This window comes from Nerophis lumbriciformis, linkage group LG21, assembly GCF_033978685.3.
Source record: "Nerophis lumbriciformis linkage group LG21, RoL_Nlum_v2.1, whole genome shotgun sequence".
In the NCBI taxonomy this organism is placed as follows: Eukaryota; Metazoa; Chordata; class Actinopteri; order Syngnathiformes; family Syngnathidae; genus Nerophis; species Nerophis lumbriciformis.
The window spans coordinates 26,330,570-26,347,753 of NC_084568.2; positions in this window are offsets into that span (position 1 = coordinate 26,330,570).

Below are 17,184 nucleotides of genomic sequence, written 5' to 3' on the forward strand. Positions count from 1 at the left end.
AATCTTTTTATTTATATATTTATATATATTTAAGTATATTTATTTATTTTATATATATATTTATATTTATTTATTTATATATGCACCTTATTGCTTTTTTATCCTGCACTACCATGAGCTTATGTAACGAAATTTTGTTATCTGTGCTGTAAAGTTAAAATTTGAATGACAATAAAAAGAAAGTCTAAGTCTTTACCAGAATAATGATCTTTTGTAAGGTTTGCAAAGACACGTTAGTTTGTTTTTTTACCCAATATGACATCCATTTTCTTCCGCTTATCCGAGGTCGGGTTGTGGGGGTAGCAGCCTAAGCAGAGAAGCCCAGACTTCCCTCTCCCAAGCCACTTCGTCCAGCTCTTCTCGGGGGATCCTGAGGCGTTCCCAGGCCAGCCGGCTTACATAGTCTTCCCAATGTGTCCTCTGTCTTCCCCGTGGCCTCCTGCCGGTTGGACTTGCCCTAACAAAAAAAGCAATAAAAATGGATTCAAACACAACTCCTAAACCAAATATGTCTAAAATGCCTGTAATATTGAATCAATGTGAGTTTTACTAGAATCAGTTGTTTTTGTAAGGTGTGCAAAAACAAAAATTAGGTTTAACACTTAATGACTGTATGACTGCCACACTCAATATGACAGTTATTTAAACATAACTCCTAAACTACACATGAACATTTTCTAATAATGCATGAAGAAATGTATCTTTGTGAGTTTTACTAGTAACATTTTCTTTTGTAAGGTTTGCAAAGACACAAGTTAGTTTGTTTTACTCACTATGACTTTACGGTCACACTCCATATGACAGTTATTTAAACATAACTTCTAAACCACACATGCAAAATGGCTAATAATGCCTGTTGAAATGTATCTTTGTGAGTTTTACTGGGAAAAAGATATTTTGTAAAGTTTGTAAAGACACAAGTTAGTTTTTTTAAATTAAATATAACAGTATAGCTGTCATACATATGAAAGTTATAGAAACATAACTCCAAAAGCAAACATGCATTATGTCTAAAAATGCCAGCAATATTGTATCTGTGTGAGTTTTACTAGAATCAGTTGTTTTTGAAAGGTTTGCAAATACAAAATTTAGGTTTTACTCACTATGACAGTTATTTAAACATAACTCCTAAACAACAAATGCAAGATAGCTAATAATGCTTGGAGAGATGTATCTTTGTTATAGAGAGCCTGCTGACAACAGCATCTCTGTCTGGACTGGAGCCTGCAGTGCCTCAGACTGGAAGTATCTCCAGAGAGTGGTGTGGACGGCGGAAAAGATCGTCAGGACTCCTCTTCCTCCTATCCAGGAGATCGCAAAAAGTGTTGCCTGACCAGGGCTCAGAAAATGTGCAAAGACTCCTCCCACCCCCACCAAGGACAGTTTTCACTGCTGGACTCTAGAAAGAGGTTCCGCAGCCTCCGAAGCAGAACCTGCAGCTTCTGTTACAGCTTCTTCCCTCAGGCCGTAAGACTCTTGAACGCATCATAATTAAATTATCTCCTCAACTCCCCTCAAAATGAATTAACTCGCTGGAATGAAAAAAACAATGTAACATACACCCATAAACGTGGGCGCATGTGGAAAAAGTGCAATATATTTATCTGCACAGTAATCTATTTATCTCTTTATATCTATTTATATTTATTTATTTATTATATATATATATTTATATATTATTTATATTTATTTATTTATATATGCACCTTATTGCTTTTTTATCCTGCACTACCATGAGCTTATGTAACGACATTTTGTTATCTGTGCTGTAAAGTTCAAATTTGAATGACAATAAAAAGAAAGTCTAAGTCTTTACCAGAATAATGATCTTTTGTAAGGTTTGCAAAGACACAAGTTAGTTTTTTTTTACTCAATATGACAGTATAACTGTCATACTAAATATGAAAGTTGTAAAAACATAACTCCAAAACCAAACAAGCAATCCGTCTAAAAATGCATGTAATATTGAATTTATATGAGTTTTACCAGAATCAGGTATTTTGGTAAGGTTTACAATTGCAAAAATTAGGTTTTACTCATGACAGTATACCTGCCACATTCAATTTGACATGTATTTAAACATAACTCCTCAACCACACATGCACAATAGCTAATAATACCTGGGGAAATGTCTCTTTGTGAGTTTTACTAGAAAAAATATATTTTATAAGGTTTTTAAAGACACAAGTTAGTTTTTTTTACTCAATATAACAGTATAGCTGTCATACTATATATGAAAGTTATATAAACATTACTCCAAAACCAAACATGTATTATGTCTAAAAATGCCTGTAATATTGTATCTGTGTGAGTTTTACTAGAATCAGTTGTTTTTGTAAGGTTTTCAAATACCAAAATTATTTAAACATAACTCCTAAACAACAAATGCAAAATAGCTAATAATGCTTGGAGAGATGTATCTTTGTTATAGAGAGCCTGCTGACCAACAGCATCTCTGTCTGGACTGGAGCCTGCAGTGCCTCAGACTGGAAGTATCTCCAGTGAGTGGTGAGGACGGCGGAAAAGATCATCAGGACTCCTCTTCCTCCTATCCAGGAGATCGCAAAAAGTGCTGCCTGACCAGGGCTCAGAAAATTTGCAAAGACTCCTCCCACCCCCACCAAGGACAGTTTTCACTGCTGGACTCTAGAAAGAGGTTCCGCAGCTTCCGAAGCAGAACCTCCAGGTTCTGTAACAGCTTCTCCCTCAGGCCGTAAGACTCTTGAACGCATCATAATTAAATTATCTCCTCAACTCCCCTCAAAATTAATTAACTCGCTGGAATAAAAAAGACAAGACAACATACATCCATCAACTTGGGTGCATGTAAAAAACTGCAATATATTTATTTGCACAGTAATCTATTTATCTATTTATATATATTTATTATATATATGTATATATATATATATATATATATATATATATATATATATATATATATTATTTATATATTATTTATATATATTTATTTATCGAAATATGCACCTTATTGCTTTTTTATCCTGCACTACGACATTTTGTTCTTATCTGTGCTGTAAAGTTCAAATTTGAATGACAATAAAAAGAAAGTCGAAGTCGAAGTCTTTACTAGAATAACGATCTTTTGTAAGGTTTGCAAGTTACACAAGTTAGTTGTTTTTTTTACTCAATGGTAATATACAGTATAACTGTCATACTAAATATGAAAGTTGTATAAACATAACTCCAAAACCAAACATGCAATCCTTCTAAAAATGCATGTAATATTGAATCTATGTGAGTTTTACCAGAATCAGATATTTTGGTAAGGTTTACAATTACAAAAATTAGGTTTCACTCATAATGACAGTATAACTGCCACATTCAATTTGACATGTATTTAAACATAACTCCTAAACCACACATGCACAATGGCTAATAATGCCTGGAGAAATGTCTCTTTGTGAGTTTTACTGGAAAAAAAACATTTCGTAATGTTTGTACCGACACAAGTTAGTTTTTTTTACTCAATATGACAGTGTTACTGTCATACTAAATATGAAAGTTATATAAACATAACTCCAAAACCAAACATGCATTATCTCTAAAAATGCCTGTAATTTTGTATCCATGTGAGTTTTACTAGAATCAGTTGATTTTGTAAGGTTTGCAAATACAAAATATGGGTTTTACTCACAGTATACTGGCACACTCAATCTGTCAGTTATTTAAACATAACTCCTAAACCACACATGCAAAATGGCTAATAATGCCTGGAGAAATGTCTCTTTGTGAGTTTTGCAGGAAAAAAAATATTTTGTAAGGTTTGTAGACACAAGTTAGTTTTTATTACTCAATATGACAGTATTACTGTAATACTAAATATGAAAGTTATACAAACACAACTCCAAAATCAAACATGCATTATGTCTAAAAATGCCTGCAATATTTTACTAGAATCAGTTGTTTTTGTATGGTTTGCAAATACAAAAATTAGGTTTTACTCACTATGACAGTTATTTAAACATAACTCCTAAACAACAAATGCAAAATGGCTAATAATGCTTGGAGACTTTGTTAGATTTACTAAAACAATGATCTTTTGTATGGTTTGCAAAGACACAAGTTTGTTTTTTGTACTCAATATGATAGTTGTATAAACATAACCCCAAAACCAAACATGTAATCCGTCTAAAAATGCCTGTAATATTGAATCTTTGTGAGTTTTACCAGAATCAGGTATTTTGGTAAGGTTTAAAATTACAAAAATTAGGTCATAATGACAGTATTACTGCCACATTCAATATGACAGTTATTTAAACATAACTCCTAAACCACACATGTAAAATGGCTAATAATGCCTGTAGATATGTATCTTTATGAGTTTTGCTAGAAAAAATATATTTTGTAAGGTGTGCAAAGACACAAGTTAGTTTTTTTTACTTAATATGACAGTATAACTGTCATACTAAATCCATCCATTTTCTTTCGCTTATCCGAGGTCGGGTTGCAGGGGCAGCAGCCTAAGCAGAGAAGCCCAGACTTCGCTCTCCCCAACCACTTTGTCCAGCTCTTCTCGGGGGATCCCGAGGCGTTCCCAGCCCAGCCGGGAGACATAGTCTTCCCAATGTGTCCTGGGTCTTCCCCGCGGCCTCCTGCCCGTCGGACTTGCCCTAATGAAAAAAGCAATAAAAATGTATTCAAACACAACTCTAAACCAAACATGTAAAATGTCTAAAAATGCCTGTAATATTGAATCTATGTGAGTTTTACCAGAATCAGGTATTGTGGTAAGATTAACATTTACAAAAATTAGGTTTTACTCATAATAACAGTATAACTGCCACATTCAATTTGACATTTATTTAAACATAACTCCTAAACCACATGTGCACAATGGCTAATAATGCCTGGAGAAATGTCTCTTTGTGAGTTTTACTGGAAAAAAATATTGTTTAAGGTTTGTACAGATACAAGTTAGTTTTTTTTATTCAATATGACAGTATTACTGTCATACTAAATATGAAAGTTATATAAACATTACTCCAAAACCAAACATGCATTATGTCTAAAATGCCTGTGATATTGTATCCATGTGAGTTTTAGTAGAATCATTTGTTTTCATAAGGTTTGCAATTACAAAATATGGGTTTTACTCACTATGACAGTATACTGTCACACTCAATCTGACGGTTATTTAAACATATGTCCTAAACCACACATGCAAAATGGCTAATAATGCCTTGAGTTATGTATCTTTGTGAGTTTTACTAGAAAAAATATATTTTGTAATGTTTGCAAAAACACAAGTTAGTTTTTTACTTAATATGACTGTCATACTAAATCCATCCATTTCTTCCTGCTTAACCGAGGTCAGGTTGCGGGGGCAGCAGCCTAAGCAGAGAAGCCCAGACTTTCTTCTCCCCAGCCACTTCGTCCAGCTCTTCTCGGGGGATCCCAGGCGTTTTCAGTCCAGCCAGGAGACATAAATAGATAGATAGATAGATAGATAGATAGATAGATAGATAGATAGATAGATAGATAGATAGATAGATAGATAGATAGATAGATAGTACTTAATTGATTCCTTCAGGAGAGTTCCCTCAGGAAAATTTAAATTCCAGCAGTAGTGTACAAAATTTTAAAAAGTGAGAAGTAAATAATGGGGGTATAAATTGAAACAAAATAGAAACATATTACAATAGAATAAAAATAAAAAGCAACAATGAGAATAAAAATATAACAGTAAAATAAGAATATAACATGAGAAACTAGGCAGTAGTGACCATGTTTTGAAAAAATATTGCACTCTTATTGATTTGCATCCCCTGTCATCCTAGTAGCCCCCTCCCCCCAGAGGAGAGTTGTACAGTCTAATGGCGTGTGGGACAAAGGACAGCCGCCTCAGGAAGTACAGCTCTGTCCTTTCCTGTACAAGTGGTCTGTGTTAACAGTCCAGTCCAGCTTATTGTCCACCCACATCCCAAGGTACTTGAATGATAGTCTTCCCAATGTGTCCTGGGTCTTCCCCCTGGTCTCCTGCCGGTCGGCCTTGCCCTAACGAAAATAGCAATACAAAATGTATTCAAACACAACTCCTAAACCAAACATGTAAAATGTCTAAAAATGCCTGTAAAATTGAATCTATGTTTTACTAGAATCAGTTGTTTTTATAAGGTTTGCAAATACAAAATTAGGTTTTACACATAATGACAGTATAACTGCCACACTCAATATGACAGTTATTTAAACATAACTCCTAAACCACACATGAAAAATGTCTAATAATGCGTGAAGAAATGTATCTTTGTGATTTTTATTAGAAACGTTTTCTTTTGTGAGGTTTGCAAAGACACAAGTTAGTTTTTTTTACTCAATATGACAGTGTAACTGCCACACTCACTATGACAATTATTTAAACATAACTCCTAAACTCATACTTGCCAACAATGAGACCTCCGATTTCAGGAGGTGGGGGTGGGGAAGGCGTGGTCGGGGGTGGGGTGGGGGCGTGGTTGGGGGTGTGGTTAAGAGGGGAGGAGTATATTTAGAGCTAAAATCACCAAGTCAAGTATTTCATATATATATATATATATATATATATATATATATATATATATATATATATATATATATATATATATATATATATATATATATATATATAAATAAATATATATATATATATATATATATATATATATATATATATATATATATATATATATATATATATATATATATAAATAAATATATATATATATATATATATATATATATATATATATATATATATATATATATATATATATATATATATATATATATAAATATATATATATATATATACATACACATATATATAAGAAAAACTTGACTTTCAGTGAATTCTAGCTATATATATATATAAAAATAAAATAAATACTTGAATTTCAGTTTTCATTTATTTACACATATACACACACATAACACTCATCTACTCATTGTTGAGTTAAGGGTTGAATTGTCCATCCTTGTTCTATTCTCTGTCACTATTTTTCTAACCATGCTGAACACCCTCTCTGATGATGCATTGCTGTGTGGCACGCACAAAAGTGCTTTCATCAAATGCACGAGAGTCTGGAATTTTCCACCCCTCCTGAGCATGGCCAAAAACCGGTCAATCTTTGCTTCCTGAGGAAGATCTTCACTGCCAAGCACTTGGTACTCCACTACTTCTTCCCGGAGGCTATCCAGGTCCAATCGCAGCTGCGGCTTGGAACTTATAAGCGTGTTTCTTCATCTTACTCGTCGTCGGCGTCGCCATGGCTGTATCTTCCGCGTTCTTCTGCTTCGTCTCCTTGTTGTGTGCGCAGTTGTGCACTGCACTCTCTAAAAGCCCTGGATGTTATTGTCACATATGCATGTACAGTAGATGGCAGTATTTCCCTGTTTAAAGAGTGTCACAACATTGCTGTTTACGGCAGACAAACTGCTTTACGGTAGACGAAAACGTGACTGCTGTTGTTTAGTGTTGTTACTGCGCTGGGAGGACGTTAATGAAACTACCTAACAATAAACCCACATAAGAAACCAAGAACTCGCCCTCGATCATTCTACAGTTATAATGTGATTGGGCAGGCATGCTGTTTATATCGTGGGAAAGCAGACGTGAATACAGGCTGTCCTCACTCAGGTCAGCCTGAATTTCGGGAGATTTTCGGGAGAAAATTTGTCCCGGGAGGTTTTCGGGAGAGGCGCTGAATTTCGGGAGTCTCCTGAAAAATCCAGGAGACTTGGCAAGTATGCCTAAACTACACATAAAAAATGGCTAATAATGCCTGAAATAAGGCATTCTTGTGAGTTTTACTCGAAACATATGCTTTTTTAAAGCTTGCAAACACAAAAAGTATTTGTTTTCCTCAATATGACAGTAAAGATCTTAAAATCCTGATATAATGCGAAATAAGCAATAACAATGTATTCCATCATAATTCCTACACCAAATAAGCAAAATGTCTAAAAATGCCTGTAATATTGAATCTGTGTGAGTTTTACTAAAATCAGTTGTTTTGGTAAGGTTTACAAATACAAAAATGAGGTTTTACTCTTTATGACAGTTATTTAAACATAACTCCATCCATCCATCCATCCATTTTCTTCCGCTTATCCGAGGTCGGGTCGCGGGGGCTGCAGCCTAAGCAGGGAAGCCCAGACTTTCCTCTCCCCAGCCACTTCGTCCAGCTCCTCCCGGGGGATCCCGGGGCGTTCCCAGGCCAGCCGGGAGAGATAAGCTTCCCGTTTCCTGGGTCTTCCTGGGCCTCCTACCGGTCGGACGTGCCCGAAACACCTCCCTAGGGAGGCGTTCGGGTGGCATCCTGACCAGATGCCCGAACCACCTCATCTGGCTCCTCTCGAAATGGAGGAGCAATGGCTTTACTTTGAGCTCCTCCCGGATGACAGAGCTTCTCACCCTATCTCTAAGGGAGAGCCCCGCCACCCGGCGGAGGAATCTCATTTCGGCCGCTTGTACCCGTGATTTTGTCCTTTCGGCCATGACCATAGGTGAGGATGGGAACGTAGATCGACCGGTAAATCGAGAGCTTTGCCTTCCGGCTCAGTTCCTTCTTCACCACAACGGATCAATACAGCGTCCGCATTACTGAAGACGCCGCACCGTTCCGCCTGTCGATCTCACGATCCACTCTTTCCTCACTCGTGAACAAGACTCTGAGGTCCTTGAACTCCTCCACTTGGGGCAAGATCTCCTCCCCAACCCGGAAATGGCACTCCACCCTTTTCCGGGCGAGAACCATGGACTCTGACTTGGAGGTGCTGATTCACATCCTAGTCACTTCACACTCGTCTGCGAACCGATCCAGTGAGGGCTGAAGATCTTGGCCAGATGAAGCCATCAGGACCACATCATCTGCAAATAGCATAGACCTAATCCTGCAGACACCAAACCGGATCCCCTCAACGCCCTGACTGCGCCTAGAAATTCTGTCCATAAAGGCTATGAACAGAATCGGTGACAAAGGGCAGCCTTGGCGGAGTCCAACCCTCACTAAACGGGTCCAACTTACTGCCGGCAATGCGGACCAAGCTCTGACTCTTGCAAAGGGAGCGAACCGCCACAATAAGACAGTCGTTACCCCATACTCTCTGAGCACTCCCCACAGGACTTCCCGGGGTAAATGGTCGAATGCCTTCTCCAAGTTCATAAAGCACTGGTTGGGCACACTCCCATGCACCCTCAAGGACCCTGCCGAGAGTATAAAGCTGGTCCGCAGTTCCACGACCAGGACGTAAACCACACTGTTCCTCCTGAATCTGAGGTTTGACTATCCGGCATAGCCTCTTCTCCAGTACACATGAATAGACCTTACCGGGAAGACTGAGGAGTGTGATCTCACGATAGTTGAAACACACCCTCTGGTTCCCCTTCTTAAAGAGAGGAACCACCACCCCGGTCTCCCAATCCAGAAGTACCGCCTCCGATGTCCACGCGATGTTGCAGAGTCTTGTCAACCAAGACAGCCCCACAGCATCCAGAGCCTTAAGGAACTCCGGACGGATCTCATCCACCCCCAGGGCGTTGCCATTGAGGAGCTTTTTGACCTCAGCCCCAGAAATAGGAGAGCCCACCACAGATTCCCCAGGCACTGCTTCCTCATAGGAAGACATGTTGGTGGGAATAAGGAGGTCTTCGAAGTATTCCCTCCACCGATCAATAACAGCTGCAGTAGAGGTCAGCAGCGCACCATCCTCACCATACACGGTGTTACAGTGCACTGCTCCCCCTCCTTGAGCCGGCGGATGGTGGTCCAGAATCGCTTCGAAGCCGTCTGGAAGTCATTTTCCATGGCTTCTCCAAACTCCTCCCATGTCCAAGTTTTTGCCTCTGCGACCGCTGAAGCCGCACTTCGCTTGGCCTGTCGGCTGCCTCTGGAGTCCCATGAGCCAAAAGGACCCGATAGGCTCTTTCTTCAGCTTGACGGCATCCCTCACTGCTGGTGTCCACCAGCGGGTTCTAGGATTACCGCCACGACAGGCACCAAACTCCTTGCGGCCACAGCTCCAATCAGCCGGCTCGACAAGGGAGGCACGGAACATGGTCCACTCAGACTCAATGTCCAGCGCCTCCCTCGTGACATGTTCAAAGTTCTTCCGGAGGCGATCCCAGCAAACCCTCACAATGCGTTTGGGCCTGCCAGGTCTGTCAGGCATCCTCCCCCACCATCGCAGCCAACTCACCACCATGTGGTGATCGGTAGAAAGCTCCGCCCCTCTCTTCACCCGAGTGTCCAAAACATGAGACCGCAAATCCGATGACACAACTACAAAATCGATCATGGAACTGCGGCCTAGGGTGTCCTGATGCCAAGTGCACATATGGACACCCTTATGTTTGAACTTGGTGTTTGTTATTGACAATCTGTGACGAGCACAAAAGTCCAATAACAAAACACCACTCGGGTTCAGATCCGGGCGGCCATTCGTCCCAATCATGCCTCTCCAGGTTTCACTGTTGTTGCCAAGATGAGCGTTGAAGGCCCCCAGTAGAACGAGGGAATCACCCGGTGGAGCACTTTCCAGTACTCCCTCGAGTGAATCCAAAAAGGGTGGGTACTCTGAGCTGCCGTTTGGCGCGTAAGGCCAAACAACAGTCAGGACCCGTCCCCCCACCCGAAGGCGGAGGAAAGCTACCCACTGGTCCACTGGGTTGAACTCCAACGTGCAGGCTTTGAGCCGGGGGGCAACAAGAATTGCCACCCGAGCCCGTCGTCTCTCAACGCAAGCATTATAACTCCAAAACAACAAATGCTAATAATGCTTGGAAAAATGTATCTTTGTTAGTTTTACTAGAATAATAATCTTTTGTAAGGTTTGCAGACACAAGTTGTTTTTTTTTACTCAATATGACAGTATAACTGTCATACTAAATATGAAAGTTGTATAAACATATCTCCAAAACCAAACATGCAATCCATCTAAAGATGCCTGTAATATTGAATCTATGGAAAAAAGTTTTTTTACTCAATATGACAGTATAACTGTCATACTAAATCCATCCATTTTCTTCCGCTTATCCGAGGTTGGGTTGCGGGGGCAGCAGCCTAAGCAGAGAAGCCCAGACTTCCCTCTACCCAGCCACTTTGTCCAGCTCTTCTCGGGGGATCCCGAGGCGTTCCCAGGCCAGCCTGAGACATAGTCTTCCCAATGTGTCCTGGGTCTTCCCCGTGGCTTCCTGCCGATCGGACTTGCCCTAACGAAAAAAGCAATAAAAATGTATTCAAACATGTGAAATGTCTAAAAATGCCTGACATATTGAATCTATGTGAGTTTTACTACAATCAGTTGTTTTTGTAAGGTTTGCAAATACAAAATGTTTTTGTTTTAGTGGAAAAACATAGTTTGTAATGTTTGTAAAGACACAAGTTAGTTTTACTCAAGATGACAGTATAACTGTCATAATACATATGAAAGTTATATAAACATAATTCCAAAACCAAACATGCATTATGTCTAAAAATACCTGTAAAATTGTATCCATGTGAGTTTTACTAGAATCATTTTTTTTTGTCGTTACTAAATCCATCCATTTTCTTCCGCTTAACCGAGGTCGGGTTGCGGGGGCAGCAGCCTAAACAGAGAAGCCAAGACTTTCCTCTCCCCAGCCACTTCTTCCAGCTCTTCTTGGGGGAACCTGAGGCGTTCCCAGGCCAGCCGGGTCCTGGGTCTTCCCCGTGGCCTCCTGCCGGTCGGACTTGCCCTAAACACCTCCCTCGGGAGGCGTCGGGTGGCATCCTGAGCAGATGCCGGAACCACCTCACCTGGCTCCTCTCAATGTGGAGGAGCAGCGCTTTACTCTGAGTTCCTCCCGGGTGACAGAGCTTCTTATCCTATCTCTAAGGGAGAGACCCGCCACCCGGCGGAGGAAACTCAATTTGGCCGCTTGTACCCGTGATCTTGTCTTTTCGGTCATAACCATGACCATGGGTGCAGGATGGGAATGTAGATCGACCGGTAAATTTAGAGCTTTTAATTCTGGCTCAGCTCCTTCTTCACCACAATGGATCGATATAGCGTCCTCATTACTGAAGACGCCGCACCGATCCGCCTGTGGATCTCATGATCCACTCTTCCCTCACTCGTGAACAAGACTCCTAGGTACTTGAACTCCTCCACTTGGGGCCATCTATGTATGTGCCATCGCCTCCTCAACCTGGAAATGGCACCCCACCCTTTACCGGGCGAGAACCATGGACTCGGACTTGGAGGTGCTGATTCTCATCCCAGTCGCTTCATACTCGGCCATCCAATGAGAGCTGGAGATCCTGGCCAGTTGAAGCCATCAGGACCACATCATCTGCAAAAAGCAGAGACCTAATCCTGCAACCACTAAACCGGATCCCCTCAACGCCATGACTGCGCCTAGTAATTCTGTCCATAAAAGTTAACAACAGAATCGGTGACAAAGGGCAGCCTTGGGCCGCCAAGGCTGCCCTTTGTGTGGTTTAGTCCAACCCTCACTGGAAAGAGGTCCGACTTACTGCCGGCAATGCGGACCAAGCTCTGACACTGATCATACAGGGAGCGACCCGCCACAATCAGACAGTCCGATACCCCATACTCTTGTCTTTGAGCCGGGGGGACAACAAGAATTGCCACCCCAGCCTCTCATTGCTTGCAACGCCATAGTGGAAGAGAGTCCAGCCCCTCTCGAGAGAACAGGTTCCTGTGCGTCGAAGTGAGTCCAACTATATCTAGCCGGAACTTCTCCACCTCGCACACCAGCTCAGGCTCCTTCCCTCCCAGCGAGGTGACATTTCACGTCAGAAGAGCTAGCTTATGTAGCCGATGATCGGATCGCCAAGTGCCCTGCCTTCGGCTGCCGCTCAGCTAACACTGCTATAACCCAGCCCATGAGTGGTGAGCCCATTGGAGGAGGGAACCACGTTGCTTCATTGAGCTGAGCCAGCCAACAGGCGCTCGCCATCGTGCCCCACCTCTGGGCCTGGCTCCACAGGGGTGCCACGGTGAACCGCATCCGGGCGAGGAAAAATCTAGGACCTCGCTTTGTACTTTTCATAAAGGTCTTTGAGCTGCTCTTTGTCTGATCCCTCACCTAGGACCTATTTGTCTTGGGAGAGCCTACGAGGGGGCATAGAAGCCCACAGACAGCATAGCTCCTAGGATCAGTGGGACACGCAAACTCCTCTACCACGATAAGGTGACGGCTCAGAAAGGAGGTTATATAAACATAACTCCAAAACCAAACATGCATTATGTCTAAAAATGCCTAAAATATTGTATCTGTGTGACTTTTACTAGAATCGGTTATTTTGTAAGGTTTGTAAATACAAACATTTGGTTTTACTCACTATGGTAAATGGGTTATACTTGCATAGCGCTTTTCTACCTTCAAGGTACACAAAGCGCGTTGACACTATTTTTACATTCATCCATTCACACACACATTTACACACTGATGGCGGGAGCTGGCATGCAAGGCCCTAACCACAACCCATCAGGAGCAAGGGTAAAGTGTCTCCCTCAAGGACACAACGGACGTGACGAGGTTGGTAGAAGGTGGGGATCGAACCAAGAACCCTCAAGTTGCTGGAACGGCCACTCTCCCAACTGCGCCACGCCTTCCCCATGTATACTGTCTCTGTCTCTGTATCTGACAGTTATTTAAACATAACTCCGAAACCACACATGCAAAATGGCTAATAAGAGAAATGTATCTTTGTGAGTTTTACTGGAAAAAAATATTTTGTAAGGTTTGCAAAGACACGTCTTTTTTTTTTTTGATACTTAATATGACAGTCTAACTGTCATACTAAATATGAAAAGTTATAAACCTAACTCCAAAAACCAAACCTGCATTATGTCTAAAAATGCCTGTAATATTATATCTTTGTGAATTTTACTAGAATCAGGAGGTTTAAAAATACAAAAATTAAGTTTTACTCATAATGACAGTTATTTAAAAACTCCTAATCCACACAAGCAAAATGGCTATTGATGCCTAAAATAATAATGCATTCTACGGAGTTTACTCGAAGCATTTGCTTTTTCAAATCTTGCAAACACAAAAAGTAGTTTTTTACTCAATATGACAGTAATATTCCTAAAATCCTGAGATAATGCGAAAAAAGCCTGTAGTATTGAATCCATGTGAGTTTTACTAGAATTTGTTGTGTTTGAAATTTTTGCAAATACAAAAATTAGGTGTTTTTTTAAACCATGACACTCAATATGAGAATAAATTAAACATAGCTCCTAAACTACACTTAAAAATGAGCTAATATTGCCTGAAATAATGCATTCTTGTGAGTTTTACTCGAAACATATGCTTTTTTAAGGCTTGCAAAAACAAAAAGTAGTTTTTTACTCAATATGACAGTAATGTTCTTCAAATCCTGAGATAATGCGAAAAAAGCAATAAAAATGTATTCCAACATAATTCTTAAACCAACAATGCAAAATGTCTAAAAATGCCTGTAATATTAAATCCATGTAAGTTTTACTAGAATCAGTTGTTTTAGTAAGGTTTGCAAATAAAAAAATTAGGTTTTACTCTGTCAAACTCAATATGACAGTTATTTAATCATAACTCCTAAACTACACATGCAAAATGGCTAATAATGCTTAAAATAATGCATCCTTGGGAGTTTTCCTCGAAACATATGCTTTTTTAAGGCTTGCAAACACAAAAAGTATTTTTTTACTCAATATGACAGTAATGTTCTTAAAATCCTGAGATAATGCGAAAAAAGCAATAAAAATGTATCCAATCATAATTTCTAAACTAAACATGCACAATGTGTAAAAATGCCTGTAATATTGAATCCATGTGAGTTTTACTAGAATCAGTTGTTTTAGTAAGGTTTGCAAAAACAAAAATTAGGTTTTACACTTTATGAAAGTAAACTGTCACACTCAATATGATATTTATTTAATCATAACTCCTAAACTACAAATGCAAAATGTCTAATGATGCCTCAAATAATGCATTCTACGGAGTTTTACTTGAAACATTTGCTTTTTCAAATCTTGCAAACACAAAAAGTAGTTTTTTACTCAATATGACAGTAATATTCCTAAAATCCTGAGATAATGCGAAAAAAGCAATGAAATTATATTCAATCATATTTCCTAAATCAAACATGCAAAATATGTAAAAAAAAAAAATCCTGTAGTATTGAATCCATGTGAGTTTTACTAGAATTGGTTGTGTTTGAAATTTTTGCAAATACAAAACTTAGGATTTTTTCACCATGACAATGTACACTCAATATGAGAGTAAATTAAACATAACTCCTAAACTACACTTAAAAATGAGCTAATATTGCCTGAAATAATGCATTCTTGTGAGTTTTACTCGAAACATATGCTATTTTAAGGCTTTCAAACACAAAAAGTAGTTTTTTACTCAATATGACAGTAATGTTCTTAAAATCCTGAGATAATACGAAAAAAGCAATAAAAATGTATTCCAACATAATTCCTAAACCAACAATGCAAAATGTCTAAAAATGCTTGTTTTATTAAATCCATGTGAGTTTTACTAGAATCAGTTGTTTTTGTAAGGTTTGCAAATATAAAAATTAAGTTTTACTCACTATGACAGTATCTGCCACACTCAATATGACAGTTATTTAAAAATAACACCTAACTACTGATGCAAAATGGCTAATGATGCCTCAAATAATGCATTCTACGGAGTTTTACTCCAAACACATCATTTTTTAAATCTTGCAAGCACAAAAAGTAGTTTTTTACTCAATATGACAGTTATATTCCTAAAATCCTGAGATAATGCGAAAAAAGCAATGAAAATGTATTCAATCATATTTCCTAAATCAAACATGCAATATGTGTAAAAAATGCCTGTAATATTGAATCCATGTGAGTTTTACTAGAATCAGCTGTGTTTGAAATTTTTGCAAACACAAAAATATGGTTTTTTTTCACCATGACAAATTAAACATAACCCCTAAACTACACATAAAATGAGCTAATATTGCCTGAAATAAAGCATTATTGTGAAATTTACTCGAAACATATGCTTTTTTTAAGGCTTGCAAACACAAAAAGTAGTTTTTTACTCAATATGACAGTAATGTTCTTAAAATCCTGAGATAATGCGAAAAAAGCAATAAAAATGTATTCCAACATAATTCCTAAACCAACAATGCAAAATGTCTAAAATTGCTTGTATTATTAAATCCATGTGAGTTTTACTAGAATCAGTTGTTTCTGTAAGGTTTGCAAATACAAAAATTAAGTTTTACTCACTATGACAGTAAACTGCCCCACACAATATGACAGTTATTTAAAAATAACTCCTAACTACTTATGCAAAATGGCTAATGATGCCTCAAATAATGAATTCTACGGAGTTTTACTCTAAACACATGCTTTTTTGAATCTTGCAAACACAAAAAGTAGTTTTTTACTCAATATGACAGTGATATTTTTACAATCCTGAGATAATGCAAAAAAAGCAATAAAAGTGTATTCAATCATATTTCCTAAATCAAACAAGCAATATGTGTAAAAATTCCTGTAATATTGAATCCATGTGAGTTTTACTAGAATCAGCTGTGTTTGAAATGTTTGCAAATACAAAAATTAGTTTTTTTTCACCATGACAATGTACACTCAATATGACAGTAAATTAAACATTACTCCTAAACTACACATACAAATGAGCTAATATTGCCTGAAATAATGCATTCTTATGAGTTTTACTCGAAACATATGCTTTTTTTAAGGCTTGCGAACACAAAAAGTAGTTTTTTACTCAATATGACAGTAATGTTCTTAAAATCCTGAGATAATGCGAAAAAAGCAATAAAAATGTATTCCAACATAATTCCTAAACCAACAATGCAAAATGTCTAAAATTGCTTGTATTATTAAATCCATGTGAGTTTTACTAGAATCAGTTGTTTTTGTAAGGTTTGCAAATACAAAAATTAAGTTTTACTCACTATGACAGTATACTGTCACACTCAATATGACAGTTATTTAAAAAAAACTCCCAACTACCATGCAAAAAGGCTAATGATGCCTCAAATAATGCATTCTACGGAGTTTTACTCTAAACACATGCTTTTTTAAATCTTGCAAACACAAAAAGTAGTTTTTTACTCAATGGACAGTTATATTCCTAATATCCTGAGATAATGCGAAAAAAGCAATAAAAATGTATTCAATCATATTTCC